The sequence below is a fragment of the Scyliorhinus torazame genome, chromosome 1 (assembly GCF_047496885.1).
Source record: "Scyliorhinus torazame isolate Kashiwa2021f chromosome 1, sScyTor2.1, whole genome shotgun sequence".
NCBI classification, from domain to species: Eukaryota; Metazoa; Chordata; class Chondrichthyes; order Carcharhiniformes; family Scyliorhinidae; genus Scyliorhinus; species Scyliorhinus torazame.
Genome location: NC_092707.1, coordinates 412,234,102 through 412,248,226, shown reverse-complemented (window position 1 = coordinate 412,248,226; position 14,125 = coordinate 412,234,102). Strand labels below are relative to the sequence as shown.

The window sequence follows — 14,125 nt, the reverse complement described above, 5'->3', positions numbered from 1 at the left end:
GTGGGTGCCGGGGTCGATGCCGGGTGCCGGGGTCGATGCCGGGTGGCGGGGTCGATGCCGGGTGGCGGGGTCGATGCCGGGTGGCGGGGTCGATGCCGGGTGCCGGGGTCGATGCCGGGTGCCGGGGTCGATGCCGGGTGCCGGGGTCGATGGTGGGTGCCGGGGTCGATGCCGGGTGGGGGGTCGATGCCGGGTGGGGGGTCGATGCCGGGTGCCGGGGTCGATGCCGGGTGCCGGGGTCGATGCCGGGTGCCGGGGTCGGTGCCGGGTGCCGGGGTCGGTGCCGGGTGCCGGGGTCGATGCCGGGTGCCGGGGTCGATGCCGGGTGCCGGGGTCGATGCCGGGTGCCGGGGTCGATGCCGGGTGCCGGGGTCGATGCCGGGTGCCGGGGTCGATGCCGGGTGCCGGGGTCGATGCCGGGTGCAGGGGTCGATGCCGGGTGCAGGGGTCGATGCCGGGTGCAGGGGTCGATGGTGGGTGCCGGGGTCGATGCCGGGTGGGGGGTCGATGCCGGGTGCCGGGGTCGATGCCGGGTGGCGGGGTCGATGCCGGGTGGCGGGGTCGATGCCGGGTGGCGGGGTCGATGCCGGGTGCCGTGGTCGATGCCGGGTGCCGGGGTCGATGCAGGGTGCCGGGGTCGATGCAGGGTGCCGGGGTCGATGCCGGGTGCCGGGGTCGATGGTGGGTGCCGGGGTCGATGCCGGGTGGGGGGGTCGATGCCGGGTGCCGGGGTCGATGCCGGGTGCCGGGGTCGATGCCGGGTGCCGGGGTCGGTGCCGGGTGCCGGGGTCGGTGCCGGGTGCCGGGGCAGGGTGCCGGGGTCGATGCCGGGTGCCGGGGTCGATGCCGGGTGCCGGGGTCGATGCCGGGTGCCGGGGCCGGTGCCGGGTGCCGGGGTCGGTGCCGGGTGCCGGGGTCGGTGCCGGGTGCCGGGCCAGGGTGCCGGGGTCGATGCCGGGTGCCGGGGTCGATGCCGGGTGCCGGGGTCGATGCCGGGTGCCGGGGTCGATGGCGGGTGCCGGGGTCGATGGCGGGTGCCGGGGTCGATGGCGGGTGCCGGGGTCGATGGCGGGTGCCGGGGTCGATGCCGGGTGGGGGGTCGATGCCGGGTGCCGGGGTCGGTGCCGGGTGCCAGGGTCGATGCCGGGTGCCAGGGTCGATGCCGGGTGCCGGGGTCGATGCCGGGTGCCGGGGCCGATGCCGGGTGCCGGGGTCGATGCCGGGTGCCGGGGTCGATGCCGGGTGCCGGGGTCGATGGCGGGTGCCGGGGTCGATGGCGGGTGCCGGGGTCGATGGCGGGTGCCGGGGTCGATGCCGAGCGCCGGGGTCGATGCCGAGCGCCGGGGTCGATGCCGAGTGCCGGGGTCGATGCCGGGTGCCGGGGTCGATGCCGGGTGCCGGGGTCGGTGCCGGGTGAATGTTTGGCACCACGTTTACCCCTTTGCGTCTCAGATATGCTGATCAAACACCCAGCTCTCTGAAATCATGTTCACGGTGCTCCACCGACAGATAATTCAACCTGTCCCATTCAACACTGGACACCAGAGGGAGGGCCTCACCTGGCGAGCTGCACTTCACTCACAACTTTGGGGTTGGGGATTTAAATGTTTTTATATTTATTTACGGGGCATCGCTGGTTAGGCCGGCATTTATTGCCCATCCCTAGTTACCCTTCAGAAGGTGGGGGTGAGTTGCCTTCTTGAATCGCTGCAGTCCCTGGCGTGGAGGTGCACCCACTGTGCTGCTAGGGAGGGAATTCCAGGATGTTGCCCCAGTGACAGTGAAGGAACGGTGATATATTTCCAAGTCAGGGTGGTGAGTGACTTGGAGGGGAACCTCCAGCTGGTGGGGTTCCCAGGTATTGTGGACTGGTTTTGGGGGTCAGGCGGTGAGTTACTCAACATAGGATTCCTAGCCATTGACCTGTCCTGGTAGCCACAATATCAATATGGCTAGTCCAGTTCAGATTCTGATGAATGGTAACCCCCAGGATGTTGACTGTGGGGGATTCAGCGATAGTAATGCCATTGAATGTCCAGGACCGATGGTTAGATCCTCTCTTGTAGGAGACGGTCATTGCCTGGCACTTGTGTAGCGCAAATGTTATTTGCCAATTGTCAGCCCATTTAACCTGAGGATCACCGCACCTCAGGCGAGGGGCAAGGTTGAGAAGGCGAGGCCTGAATGTATAACCTCAGCTGGTACAGGAATTGAACCCGCGCTGCTGGCCTCGCTTGGGTAAGAGGACCAATCTCTGTCTTACAAAGGAAATTAGGGCTAGTATCCGATCCAAGGAAGAAGCACACAGATTGGCCAAGAAAAATAATAAGTCTGAGGATTGGGAGCAGTATAGAATTCAAGAAAAAAGGATCAAGAGATTGATTAACAAGGGGAAAATACAGTCCGAAAGTAAGCTTGCAAGGAACATAAAGACAGACTATAACAGTTTCTATAATACATAAAGAGAAAGAGATTGGTAAAGACAAATGTCGGCCCCCTACAGACAGAAATGGGGAAATGTATAATTGGTGACAAAGAAATGGCTGAGCAATGGAATACATACTTTGGTTCTATCTTCACAAAAGAGGACAAATTAGATACCAGAAATGTTGGAGATTGAAAGGCTGAGTGAGAGGGAAGAACTGAGGGAGATCAATATTAGGAGAGAAATGGTGTTGGGGAAATTGATAGGACTGAAGGCGGATAAATCCCCAGGGTCTGATAATCTACATCCCAGAATACTGAAGGAAGTGGCTCTGGAAATAGTGGATGCATTGGTGGTCACCTTCCAGGATTCTATAGATTCTGGAGCAGTCCCTGCTGATTGGAGGGTGGCTAATGTCACTCCAATATTCAAAAAGGGAGGCAGAGAGAAAGCAGGGAATTATAGACCAGTAATCCTAACATTGGCAGTGGGGAAAATTCTCAAATCCATTATCAAGGACTTTGTAGCGGGACATTTAGAAAGCTGTGGCAGGATCAGTCAGAGTCAGCATGGATTTATGAAGGGGAAATCATGCTTGACAAATCGAATGGAATTCTTTGAAAATGTATGTAGTAGAGTTGACAAGGGGCCTGTCGATGTGATATATTTGGACTTTCAGAAGACATTTGACAAAGTCCCGCATCAGAAATTATCGTGCAATATTAAAGTGCATGGAATTGGGGGAAGTGTATTGAGGTGGATAGAAAACTGGTTGGGAGAGCAGAAACAAAGAGCACGGATTATTGGGTCCTTTTCAAATTGGCAGGCAGTAACTAGTGGGGTACCACACGGATCGATACTGGGACCCCAGCTATTCACAAGAGATATTGATGATTTGGATGAGGGAACAAAATGTAACGTCTCAATGTTTGTAGGTGACACCAAGTTGGGTGGGAGGGTGAACTGTGATGAGGATGCAGGGATCCTACAGCGTGATCCGGACAGGTTGGGCGAGTGGGCAAATCAATGGCAGATGCAGTATAATTTGGATAAGTGTGAGGAAGCAAAAACAGGAAGGCAGATTTTTCCCAGAATGGTTGTAAATTGGGAGAGGGGAGTGTGCAGCGGGACCTGCGTGTCCTTGTGCACCATTCGCTGAAGGTAAGCATGCAAGTACAGCAGGTGGTAAAGGAGGCGAATGGCATGTTGACCTTCATTGCGAGAGGTTTCGAGTACAGGAGCAGGAATGTGCTTTTGCAATTATACAGGGCCTTGGTGCGGCCACACCTAAATATTGTGTGTAGACTTCCAGTAGCGGCCATGACCTGCTAGGTCACGCGAACGGCAGCTCCCGCCGGGATCGGTGTTTCGGGCCGCTAAAAGGAGCGGCGGCAGCAATTAACAGGAGGGACCGGCATGGGAACAGACGTGGGAGAGCCCCCCTCCCCGCGCTGGTGCATGGAGAGGACCAGGAGCGGAGCCGGCAGATGCGCGAACCCGGGGAAGAAGGTCGAGAAGGTCCGGCAGGACAAAATGGCGGCCGGAGAATATCGGGAGGTGTGGGCCCAGTGGGCCAGACAACAGCAGGAGCTCCTGAAAAACTGCTTCATGGAGCTGAAAAGGGAGATGCTGGCCTCCATGGAGAGAATTGTGGTGACCCAGAAGGCGCAGGAAAAGGAGATCAAGGAGGTGAGGAGGAAGGTGGCGGAGAACGAGGACGAGATCCTGGGCCTGGCGGTGAAAGTGGAGGCGCACGAGGCGCTCCATAACAGATGGCAGGAGAGGCTGGATGGCCTTGAGTGCAGATCTCGGTGCCACAATCTGCGGATCCTGGGCCTTCCTGAAGGAGCGGAGGGGGAGGACGCGAGCGCGTACGTGGCCACAATATTGAGGACGCTGATGGGCGCGGGGGCCTTCCCACGGCCCTTGGAGCTGGATGGGGCGCACAGGGTTCTCGCTGGAAAGCCGAGGGTAAACGAGCCACCGAGGGCGATGGTTATACGGTTTCAGCGCTTGGCAGACCGGGAGCGAGTCCTGCGGTGGGCGAAGAAAGAGCGGAGCAGGAAGTGGGAGAGTGGCGAGATCCGAATTTCCCAGGACCTGGGAGATGAGCTGGCGAGGAGGCGTGCAGGGTTTAACCGGGCAAAGGCGGTCCTTCACGCTAAAGGGGTGAGGTTTAGGCTCCTGCACCCGGCGAGACTGTGGGTAACATACCAGGACAGGCAACACTATTTTGATACCCCAGACGAGACGTGGTCGTTCATCAGGCAGGAGAAGCCGGACCTGAACTAAGGGACTGTTGTATGGGGGTGAAATGTGCGGGTGGGGTGGGACCGAGGGGAGGACTGCGGGTAAAGCATAAGTTTATGGGCACGTCTGCCCTAGTTTGGTTGGGGTTTGTTCTTTGTTTTGCTTGTTTTCCAGGTGTTTTGTTTTACAGATGTTCGGTGCTAGGGGGTGGGAATCGCCCGGGACGGGCTGTCCGGGGCACGGGGAGGTCCCAGATGGCGCTTGCCCCTCTACCCTGTGGGGGAGGGGGGGGGATAGGGTGGCCCGAAGGGGGCAACAAGTTAAGGGTGGATATATAGAGGCGGGAGCGGCCGGGATCAGCATGGGTGAGCTGACTCACGGAAGCAAAATGGGGGGGGAACCAGAGCTAAGCGAATGCTTGGCCGGGGGGCGGGGGGGGGGGGGGTTGGGGGGGGGGGGAAGGGGGGTTTGGGGGGGGGGGTTGGGGGGGGGGAAGGGGGGATTGGGGGGGGGGGAAGGGGGGAGGGGTGCTGCTTTGCTGACTGAAGGGGAGCCAGGTGAGGGGTATGGATGGAGAGTCGGGCGGGAGGGGGGGGGGGGTCGCCGGGGGGAGAGCTGGAGGAGGGAGGCCGGGGCACGCGGTTGGCTGAAAAAGGGAGATGGCTAGTCGGTGGGATGGGGGGATGGTTACCCCCCCACCCCCCCCAAGCAGGCTGATCACATGGAACGTGAGGGGCCTGAATGGGCCAGTCATGCGGTCCCGCGTGTTCTCGTATTTGAAGGGGTTGAAGGTAGACGTGGCCATGTTGCAAGAGACGCACTTAAAGCTCGCGGACCAGACGAGGCTAAGGAAAGGATGGGTTGGACAGGTGTTTCACTCGGGGTTAGACTCAAAGACCAGTGGAGTGGCTATTTTGGTCAGTAAATGAGTGGCGGTTGAGACGGGGAGTATCGTGGCGGACAAGGGGGGCAGGTATATATTGGTGAGTGGCAAGCTGCAGGGGGCTCGGGTGGTGTTAGTGAATATATATGCCCGGAACTGGGTTAATGTGGACTTTATGACGCACGTACTGGGTAGGATCCCGGACTTGGAGATAAGTCAACTGATTATGGGAGGGGACTTTAATACGGTCTTGGATCTGGGCTTGGATCGTTCCAAATCCAGAACGGGAAAGAGGCCGGAGGCGGCCAGGGCCTTGTGAGAGTTCATGGACCAGATGGGGGGAGTGGACCCCTGGAGGTTTACACGGCCAAGGATGAAGCAGTTTTCCTTTTTCTCCCATGTCCATCAAGTCTATTCACGAATAGACTTCTTTGTGTTGAGTAGGGCGTTAATCCCGAGGGTGGAGGGGGTAGAAAGATCGGCCAATTCGGTCTCGGACCATGCCCCGCACTGGGTGGACCTGCGACTGGGGCGGAACGGGGTCAGCGCCCTCTCTGGCGACTGGATGTGGGGCTGCTGGCGGACGAAGAGGTGTGCGGGCGGATAAGGAGGAGTATTGAGAATTATGTGGGAACGAATGACACAGGAGAGGTGACGGTGGCAGTGGTTTGGGAGGCTCTGAAGGCGGTCAGTAGGGGAGAGTTAATCTCCATTAGGTCCCACAGAGAGAAGAAGGAGAGGGCGGAGAGGGAGAGACTGGTGGGAGAGATACTCAGGGTAGATTGGAGGTACGCGGAGGCCCCAGAGGGGGGCTGTTGAACGTGCGCCGGAAATTACAGGCGGAGTTTGACTTGCTGTCCACGGGGAAGGCGGAGGTGCAGCTGAGGAAAGCGAAGGGGGCAGTTTATGAGTATGGGGAGAAGGCGAGTAGGATGCTGGCGCACCAGCTGCGCAGGAGGGAGGCGGCCAGAGAGATTGGAGGAGTGCGGGATAGGGAAGGCAACATGGTGCTGAGCCCAGAGAGGGTCAATGAAGTGGGAAGGGATGAGGCGGTTCATGGACCGGTTGAGGTTCCCAAGGGTGGAAGCAGAGCGGGTGCAGGGACTGGGGGCCCCGATTGGGTTGGAGGAGGTAGTCAGGGGGCTGGCAGGCAGGCAGACGGGCAAGGCCCCGGGCCCGGGCGGCTTCCCCGTAGAATTTTATAAGAAGTTCTCGGAGCTGTTGAGCCCGCTCCTGATGAGAACCTTCAATGAGGCAAAGGAGAAAGGGATCCTCCCTCCGACAATGTCACAGGCATTGATCTCGCTTATCCTGAAGAAGGAGAAGGATCCGCTTCAGTGTGGGTCCTACAGGCCGAGATCGCTCCTGAACGTGGATGCCAAGCTGTTGGCAAAAATTCTGGCCATGAGAATAGAGGACTGTGTCCCGGGAGTGATTGGGGAGGACCAGACGGGGTTTGTTAAGGGCAGGCAGCTGAACGCAAATGTGAGGAGGTTCCTGAATGTTATCATTATGGCTTCGGGGGGTGGGGGGGGGTGGGTGCGGGGGGGGGGGGGGGGGGGTGGGGGAGGTGGAGGTGGTGGCTGCAATGGACGCGGTGAAGGCCTTTGACAGGGTGGAGTGGGAGTATCTGTGGGACGCACTAGGCAGGTTTGGATTTGGGGAGGGATTTATAGAGTGGGTCAAGTTGCTGTATCAGGCCCTTGCAGCGAGTGTGTCCACAAACCGGCAAAGGTCGGAATATTTCAGTCTGCACCGGGGGACGAGACAGGGGTGTCCCCTGTCCCCATTGCTGTTTGCCCCGGCAATTGAGCCATTGGCCATCGCGCTCAGGACTTCGGGGGTTTGGAGGGTGCTGGTGCGTGGAGGGGAGGAGCACCGGGTCTCCCTCTACGTGGATGACCTGCTGTTGTATATTTCGGACCCGTTAGAGGGGATGGGGGATGTCATGCGGATCCTGGGGGACTTCGGGAGGTTCTCGGGGTGTAAGTTGAACGTGGGGAAGAGTGAGCTGTTCGTGGTCCATGGTAGGGGCCAGGAGGAGAGACTGAGGGAGCACCCGCTCAGGTTAGTGGAGAGGAGCTTTCGGTCCTTGGGGATACAAGTGGCCAGGAACTGGGATGCCCTGCACAGTCTCAACTTAACCCGGCTAGTGGAGCAGATGGAGGGAGAGTTTAAAAGATGGGATATGCTCCCACTTTCCTTGGCGAGATGGCTGCAGACTGTGAAGATGACGGTTCTCCCCAGGTTCCTCTTCGTATTTCAGTGCTTCCCCATTTTCATCCCCAAGTCCTTCTTTAAGCGGATGAATAGGATTGTGACGGGATTTGTGTGGGTGAATAAAACCCCGCGAGTCACAATGGTATTCTTGGAGCGTAGCCGGGGCGGAGTGGGGGGCGGGGGGGGGGGGGGGGGGGGGGGGGGGGGGGGGCTGGTGGACTGGCTCTGCCGAACTTCTGCAGTTATTACTGGGTGGCCAATGTGGCCATGATCAGGAAATAGATGATGGAGGAGGGGGCGGCGTGGGGGAGTTGGAGGTGGTGTCGTGTAGAGGCACCAGTCTAGGGGCACTTGTTACGGCTCCGCTGCCGTTCTCGCCGGCGCGATACCCCACTAGTCCGGTGGTGACGGCGGCACTGAGGATCTGGGAGCAGTGGAGGAGACACAGGGGAGAGGAGGGGGCCTCGGTGTGGACCCCGATATGGAATAACCACAGATTTGCTCTGGGTGGGTTGGATGGGGGATACCAAGGCTGGTATAGGGCAGATATTAGGAGGATGGAGGACCTGTATATGGACGGGACTTTCCCTGGCATGCAGGTGCTGGAGGAGAAGTTCGGCCTGCCCCCGGGGAATGCGTTCAGGTACCTACAGGTTCAAGACTTTCTTAGAAAACAGGTGGGGACATTTCCGCTGCTACCCCCTCGTAGGATCCAGGACAGGGTGGTGTCTGGCAGCTGGGTCGGGGAGGGCAAGGTGTCGGACATATATCAGGAGCTGCAGGAGGTGGAGGAAGCCTCAGAGGAGTATTTGAAGGGCAAGTGGGAGGAGGAGCTGTGTGAGGAGCAGGATGAGGGTCTATGGGCCGGCGCGCTGAGCAGGGTGAACTCCTCCTCATCATGTACCAGGCTCGGATTAATCCAGTTCAAGGTGGTGCATCGGGCGCATATAACGGCGGGAAGAATGAGTAAGTTTTTTGGGGTGGAGGACAGTTGCTCGAGATGTGCAGGGAGTCCGGTGAAACATGCCCATATGTTTTGGGCATGCCCGGCACTTAAAGAACTCTGGCAGGGGTTTGCGAGGGTGATGTCCAGGATTTTGAACACTCGGGTGAAGGCGAGTCCAACAGTAGCGATATTTGGGGTGTCGGAGGATCCGGGAGTGCAGGAAGCGAAAGAGGCCGAGGTACTGGCCTTTGCCTCCCTGGTAGCCCGGTGACGGATCTTGCTAATGTGGAGGGACTCGAATCCCCCGGGTGTGGAGATCTGGGTTAGCGATATGGCGGGGTTCCTCAGCGTGGAGCGAATAAAGTTCACCTCGAGAGGGTCCTTGATGGGGTTCTCCCGGCGGTGGCAACCTTTCCTTGACTTTCGAGGGGAGCCGTAAGTGTCAGCAGCAGCAGCATCCTGGGGGGGAGGGGCGGGGGGTTCAGGTGGGGGTAGTGTTGATACAATGTGAGTTGGGCCTGGAGACAAAACCCACCTTGTTCTGTTTTTTTAAAAAAATTCTGTTGTGTAAGTAGTTTCACTGTGAACTTTGGGATATGTTTCTTGTTATTGTTTATTACTATCTGTATTCCTATTTTTGTTATGTAAAACGTTCATTGGAAAACTTTAATGAAACATTTATTAAATATTGTGTGTAGTTTTGGCCTCCTTTTCTGAGGAAGGATGTTCTTGCTCTCGAGGGTGAGCAGTAAAGGTTTACCAGACTGATTCCAGGGAGTTTTTTTCAAATAAACTTTTAAAACCCACACAAACACAGGGAGAATGTACAAACTCCACACGGACAGTGACCCAGAGTCGGGATCGAACCCGGGTCCTTGGCGCCGTCAGGCAACAGTGCTAACCCACTGTGATACCGTGCTGTCCCTCACACTGATGGTGTTGACCTCACTGTGGGGAGTGATCCCACAGGTGGCATCAGTCTTCCAATAACTCTTTTCAATAACTGTTCCTCGTCATTGAACCGGGACAATGTGATGTTTTGAACATGAAGACTGAGACAATTGTATCTGTGGATTGCCGCCCGCTCGAGTTTCAGAGCGGGATCACTGAGCTGGGGGCTCAGTGTTGTCTCTGACACTGTATTTTCCCATTGAACCATGAGAACCCCAAACTATCCCAACTCTTAAACAGGAAAATCTGACTAAAAATACACATCACCCCCAATATCCAGAAAATCAACTAAAAAACATAACAATGTGCAAGCAGCCCCAGGTTACTTACCCACCGCCATACAGAGGGTGAGAGTCAGAGCAGAGAGAGCTGAGCAAAACATCCCAAACAAAGTCCTTTTGCAAATGTACAATTCTATTCTTTCTTCCTGTATTCTCGGGTCAGTGGTTCACAGGTAGCTCATTGTCACGCACTTCCTTGTGTTCAAGTTCAAGGTGGACCACAGAAAGGGAAGGTGAGGGGGTAATGGTCGGGTTAAAAGGTCTCGGGTGTTTACTCATTTGCGGACTCTCCGCGCAGAAGTAGTCTTCTTGCAGGAGACATATTTGCCAATTAGGGATCAGACGAGACTGAGGAAAGGGTGGGAGGGGCAGAGGTTCCATTCAAATTTTCATTCAAGGTTCAGAGGAGTTCCGATCTCGATCAATAAGATGGCATTTACGGCGACTAGAATTAGATAAATAGAATTTTATAAGTCTCTATGAGATCCCCCCTCATTCGTCTGAACTCCAGCGAAAACAATCCTAACCTAATCAATCTCTCCTCATAGGTCAGTCCTGCCATCCCTGGAATCAGGAGGGCAGCACGGTGGCGCAGCAGTTAGCACGTTGCCGAGGTCCCAGGTTTGACCTTGGCTCTGGATCACTGTCCGTGTGGAGTTTGCACATTCTCCCCGTGTTTGCGTGGGTTTCACCCCCACAACCCAAAGATGTGCAGGGTAGGTGGATTGGCCACACGAAATTGCCCCTTTCTTGGAAAAAATGAATTGGGTTCTCTAAATTTATTTTAAAAAAACATCATCAGAGTGAGGGGATGCAGACCATTGTCTATAGAATAAAATGGAGCCATTTCCACTGGTCAGTACTGGCGAGCTCTCCGAGTATCTGTGGAGACGCAGGGTGAACCTTGCTGAAGTCTGCTGCTGGGGCTCCTGAATTATCATCCCCAAAACCACTTTAATATCCCTCAATAACCCAATCTGTTCCATGGGAATGAATCAGAGAAGCACAGAAACATTCCCGACAGTGCAGGAGGAGGCCATTGGGCCCATTGAGTCTATACTGACCCTGTGAACGAGCCCCCCACCAAGGCCCACTCCTCCACACTTAATTTTGTTTTTTAATGATCTTTATTGTCCCAAGTAGGCTTACGTTAACACTAGTCGCCACATTCCGGCGCCTGTCCGGGTACACAGAGGGAGAATTCAGAATGTCCAATTCACCAACAACACGTCTTTCGCGGCTTGTGGGAGGAAACCGGAGCACCCGGAGGAAACCCACGCAGACACGGGGAGAACGTGCAGACTCCGCACAGACAGTGACCCAAGCCGGGAATCGAACCTGGGACCCTGGAGCTGTGAAGCAACAGTGCTAACCGCTGTGCTACCGTGCCACCCAACTTCTATCCCCATGTCACCATGTAAGCTTTTGAATAGTACGGGCAATTTAGCATGACCAATCCACCTAACCTGCATAGCCTTGGACACTAAGGGACAATTCAGCATGACCAATCCACCTAACCTGTGCATCTTTTCTCTGTGGAATGAAACCGGAGCACCCGGAGGAAACCCACGCAGACACGGGGAGAATGTACAAATTCCACACAGTCACCCAAGACTGGAATTGAACTTGTGTCCCTGGCGCTGTGAGACAGCTGTGCTGACCCGGGTCCCTGGCACTATGAGACAGCTGTGCTGACCCGGGTCCTTGGCACTATGAGACAGCCGTGCTGACCCGGGTCCATGGCACTGTGAGATAGCAGCTGACCCGGGTCCCTGGCACTGTGAGGCAGCATTGCTAACCCTGGTGACTGGCGCTGTGTGGCAGCAGTCATAACCACAATGTCACCGTGCTGTCACACCTCTAGAAGTAAAAAAAGGAAGTAATATTGAGACATTCTGGAATCTTTCACAGCAACATCTAATAGAAGAGTGTGTGAAAGAAACAAGAATTGTGTGTTTGCAAAAGGACTTTGTTTGGAATGTTTTGCCCAGCTCTCTCTGCTCTGACTCTCACCCTCTGTATGGCGGTGGGTAAGTAACCTGGGGCTGCTTGCACATCGTTATGTTTTTGAGTTGATTTTCTGGTTATTGGGGGTGATGTGTGTTTTTAGTCAGATTTTCCTGTATAAGAGTTGGGATAGTTTGGGGTTCTCATGGTTCAATGGGAAAATACAGCGTCAGAGACAACACTGAGCCCCCAGCTCAGTGATCCCACTCTGAAACTCCAGCGGCCGGCAATTCACAGACACAATTGTCTCACTCTTCATGTTCAAAACATCGTTGGGCGGCACGGTGGCACAGTGGTTAGCACTGCTGCCTAGGGAGCTGAGGACCTGGGGACCTGGGTTAAAACCCGGCCCCGGGTCACTGTCTGTGTGGAGTTTGCTCATTCTCCCCGTGTCTGCGTGGGTTTCACCCCCACAACTCAAAGATGTGCAGGGTAGGTGGATTGTCCATTCCAAATTGCTCCTTGGGTACTCTAAATTTAATTTTAAAATTAACAAAACCTTGTTGATTCTTTAATTCCCATTTCTCCTGATTTGCAGGATGATTTTCATTGGATTATTTTCCGTCCTGGAATGTTAAATGGAGGGAATAATTTGCCAGAGGATTTCTTCCTCAAATCCACCATTCATAAACTGCTCCTGAATTATCATCCCCAAATCCTTCAGACCCCTTTCATGTCCGTGAGGAGCCTGATCCGTCTCATAGGAACAGTCACCCCCTTGAAGCCTTTCCCCCAAATGTGTGCCCCTATTTACCGCTGTCTGTGTGAATGGGAATGGGAGGTGTAGGGATTGCTGAGGGGGTCAGCACACTGAGGAGGATGTTTAATGTACAGATGCTGAAGGCTGAAGTGACTCTGACACAACTCCAGGCATTTTTCTGCCTCTATGCTTCAGTCAGGAATTTTGTGAGCATGTTTCCTGATCTAATTAGTGTGAGTGATCCGAGCTTCCCAATGGGAATCCTGTGGTGATGTTGAGGGGGATGTGAAGAGGTCCCACTCGGTGCCTCAGCAGAGTTGACAATCTCAGAAAGCCACCTTGGAATGTTCTGCCCACCAGAGGGTCAGAACCCTGCCCCTTGCGTTGAGGCTCCTGAATCCAGTAACGTTGCCGCAGGCTGCAGGGGGCGTTGGGAACTCAAAGGGGTCAGAAATTCTCGAGATCCAGTTTGATTGTTGGACGATCGTTGGGTCAGGAGATCAGTTTACCCAGCATGCCCAATGGGAGATGATTATTTTATCAATTTTCATAGACTTTTGGATTTTATCTTTCTCAGCTTCTGATAGGATCCTTGATGTGAAACCACAAGAAGCCAGGAAAGAGAGTGAAGTCAGACAGGAAATGACATCCAACAATGTGATTAGAAATCTCAATTAAAATAAAATTAAGAGAAATGTTGCACTTAACAAAGGAAATATAACATGTCCTGGGAATTATAGACAATTTGGTATCACATAAGTTGTATGAAACATAATGGAATTCCAACTAAAAAAATCTAGACTCTAAAAAACAAATAGAAGAATGAATAGTCAACATGGACTTGAAATGGACGTGTCATTCTTGACCAAATCAATTCATAGACTCAGAGAATCCCCACAGTGCAGAAGGAGGCCATTCAGCCCATCCAGCCTGCACCGACCCTCTGAAAGAGCACATGACAGAGGGTCAGGCCCCCACCCTATCCCCGTTACAGAACACTAAGGGGCAATTTTCCATGGCCAATCTATCTAACCTGTATATCTTTATACTGTGGGAGGAAACCAGAGCACCCAGAGGAAACCCACACAGACACGGGGAGATGATGCAAACTCCATACAGACAGTCACCCGAGGCCAAAATTGAACCTGCGTCCCTGGTGCTGTGAGGCAGTAGTGCTAACCTCTGTGTTACCATGCCACTGACCAGAATTCTTTGAAGAGCTAACTAAGAGAGTAGACATAGGTAAACTTGTAGATGTGATATATTTAGATTTCCTTTGATAAGGTAATAAACAAATGAATGAGAGAAGACGGGAATTGGAGCTCTTCAATGTTCTGTGCTGGGATGACTCTTGTTTACCATTTATATCAATAATTTAAACTTGGACCACGCTTAACAGAGGAAACTGCACTGCTCCTGGCTGAATACATTCTGTTCCTGGCTCTAAGGCCTGCAAGCAGCC

The 14,125-nt window shown here is 54.9% G+C and overlaps 1 long non-coding RNA gene and 1 gene segment (V, D, J or C); one reads left to right on the top strand and one right to left on the bottom strand.

Moving 5' to 3' along the window:
- Positions 1-14,125, bottom strand: part of LOC140428475 (uncharacterized) — a 122,394-nt gene that overhangs the window by 51,581 nt on the left and 56,688 nt on the right. The gene's annotated exons all lie outside the window — the stretch shown is intronic.
- The window catches only part of LOC140428470 (immunoglobulin kappa light chain-like), a 136,948-nt gene that overhangs the window by 116,731 nt on the left and 6,092 nt on the right, over positions 1-14,125 (top strand).